This window comes from Echinops telfairi, unplaced genomic scaffold (genome assembly GCF_000313985.2).
Source record: "Echinops telfairi isolate 266 unplaced genomic scaffold, ASM31398v2 ScPeMD7_7468;HRSCAF=8506_0, whole genome shotgun sequence".
Taxonomy (NCBI): Eukaryota; Metazoa; Chordata; class Mammalia; order Afrosoricida; family Tenrecidae; genus Echinops; species Echinops telfairi.
In genome coordinates, this window is record NW_022111369.1 from 68,380,787 (window position 1) to 68,384,048 (window position 3,262).

Consider the following 3,262-nt stretch of genomic DNA (forward strand, 5'->3'; position numbering starts at 1 on the left):
GGCCAACACTGGGGACACACGGCGGGGAGTTGTCTGGTCTGAACCCTCCACAGTGGGGCAAGCCAAGGAATGAACATAACAGATTAGCAAGGGGAGCAAAGCCAAGCCACAAATCCCCTAAGGAGCCCCAAGACAGACTTCAGGCTGGGGGGGCGGGGGGGCAGTTCCCGAATCCCCCAGGACCAGTGAGAGGTAGTCTTAAAGATCAGTGGAAAGACCTGGAATTATGTATGCCTTTTTGCTAGTTATTATTATTTTTTCTCTTTTTATTCAATCTTTGTTTCCTTTTGGTTTTGTCTCCGTTATTATTGGTTTGCCTACATATATAAGACAGGCATGGGAAGCAAGTCCCAGGAGAAAGCAACAAAACCAAAGGGTCTGGAGGGACATGGGGGGTGGGGGGGGAGAGGTGGGAGAAAGGAGTGGTGAGCAAACCACACCATAGACAAGGGAACAATTAGGGGATTAAAATCAACAATGAGGAGGACATAGAGATCCTGGGGGTGTTGGAACAACAGCAAACTAGCTGAGAGGAATTACTAAGAGGCGGAAGAAGCATACGCATGATGTTGGGGCAGACGGACAGTAAAAGGAAACAGAGGAGAGATCTAGGAAGCAAAGCTATGGATAGAGGTATAAGCATAGGTGTGTGCATATGTAAATACATTAGTTCATAAAAATAGAGGCATTGGCCTAGGTACATATATTTATATGGCAATACATTGAGGTAATGGATGGACTTTGGGCCTCTGCAGAAGCCCTGTCTCAACGCAAGAACACTTTGTTCTCACAAACTGGCATTCTGTGATGCTTTCAGCATACAATATATATTAAAACTCAATAAAAAAAACCCAAATCTTCAGGCCTGTATCAATAGGTAACATCATGATAAACAGAGAAAATATAGAAGTTGTCAAGGATCTTATCTTGCTTGGATTCACAACCAACGCTCATGGAAGGATCAGTCATGATATACAATGATGCATTAGGTAAATATGCTGCACAAGACCTCTTTAAAGTGTTGAAAAGCAAGGATGTTACTTTGAGGATTAAGGTACGCCTAACTCAAGCCATGGTATTTTCAATTGCCTTACATGCATGTGAAAATTGGACATTGAATAAGGAAGACCAAAGAAGAATGAATGCATTTGAGCTATGGTGCTGGTGAAGGATATTGAAAGGACATACAGTGGATGGAAGAAGCACACCAGCCTGTGTAACCATGAAGCATTGACGCGATCAGGTATCAGGCATCAAAGATCCAGAAAAAAAATATCAACGTGAATGAGGGGGAGTGCGGAGTGGAGACCAAAAACCCATCTGTAGACATTTAAATATCCCCTTACAGAAAGATCATAAGAAAGAGATGAGCCAGTCAGAGTGCAGTATAGCACAGATAAAACATATATCTTTCCTCTAGTTCTTTAATGCTTCCTCCCACCCACTACCATTTCTACCTTACAAATCCGGCTAGACCAGAGCATATACATGGGTACAGATAAGAGCTGGAAACACAGGAAATCCAGGAAAGACAACCCCCTCAGGGCCAATAATGAGAGCAGCATTACCAGGAGGATAAGGGGAAGGTGGGGGGAGAAAGAGGAACTGATCAACAAAAAAATCATATCATTGTGAATGAAGGGGAGTGTGGATTGGAGACCCAAAGCCCATCTGTAGGCAACTGGACATCCCCTTTCAGGAGGGTCACTGGGAGGAGACGAGCCAGTCAGGGTGCAATGTAGCAACGATGAAACATACAACTTTTCTCTAGTTCCTAAATGCTTCCTCCTCCCCTACTATCATGATCCCAATTCTACCTTACAAATCTGGCTAGACCTGAGGATGTACACTGGTGCAGATAGGAACTGGAAACACAGGGAATCCAGGGCAGATAATCCCTTCAGGACCAGTGGTGAAAGTGGTGTTACCAGGAGGGTGGAGGGAGGTTGGGTTGGAAAGGGAGAACCGATTACAAGGATCTACATATAACCTCCTCCCTGGGGGATGGACAACAGAAAAGTGGGTGAAGGGAGACGTCAGACAGTGTAAGATATGACATAGTAATAATTTATAAATTATTAAGGGCTCATGAGGGAGGAGGGAACAGGGAGGGAGGGGGCAAATGAGGAGCTGATGCCAGGGGCTTATGTGGAGAGTAAATGTTTTGAGAATGATGAGGGTAACAAATATACAAATGTGCTTTATACAATTGATGTATGTATGGATTGTGATAAGAGTTGTATGAACCCCCAATAAAATGATTAAAAAAACAAACAAAAATAAATATTGTTCCCACAGATTCTCTCCTAATAGCTATGTTGCCTTAAAGTGAGCACATGTTGATTTTATCTCCCTATAGAAGCAGACATTCTTTTACTATCTCTTCCCGCTGTGTCATCCCCCACCCCCATCATACTTTATCCCAAAGCAGGTATTAGGTTTCCTTACCTATGAGCTCATGGACCTTACTATAGATACTATAGACACACCCATAGTTTGCCAACCCAAAACATGTCTTATGGCTACCTATAAATGTTCCAGGAGAGTAAAGATGCTCTTTCTCTCCTCCCAGTTCCACGTGGTTCATCAAGAAGAGCTGAGGTGAGCATGCTACCATAAAATGTGTCTGGCTCCTTTATTTTATTCTCTCTCCTATCTTTCCTATCCTATACGACTTGACTATAATCTTTATATATTATCACTGTACAATTGCGCCTACTGACCCTTCAGTTGTTGGAGGCTGATTTCCTCTGACAAATTGGGATCTCTGTCTTAAGCCTCTCTGACAGTTCATGTCTAACCTGCATTAAAGAATATTGTGCTATTTTGTAAACATGCATTTCCCTGGAGGTTTGGGTTGGAAAATTGTGGCAGAAAGGCAGATTTCATCTTCAACCTCTATACATTATCCACGGCTCTCATCCCTGCTGTGTTAGGCTCGGTTGTCTAGAGAAACAACCCAATGATACTCATATATGTACAAAAAATAACCTTATATCAAGAAGCAACTTTACATCAAAAAGGAACACCACCACCACCCTCACCCCCACCCCTGCCCACTGCTCAAGCCCTCCCTGTACCCAAGAACACTTTGTTCTAATAACCTGGCATTCTTTGAGTTTTCTCCCGACATGATTCTGGAGAAAAAATGGGTGCACCAGCAAATGTGAAGAAAGCTGATGGTGCTTGGCTATCAAAAGATATAGTGTCTGGGATCTTAAAGGGTTGAAGTTAAATAAACAGCCAGCTAGCTCAGAATCAA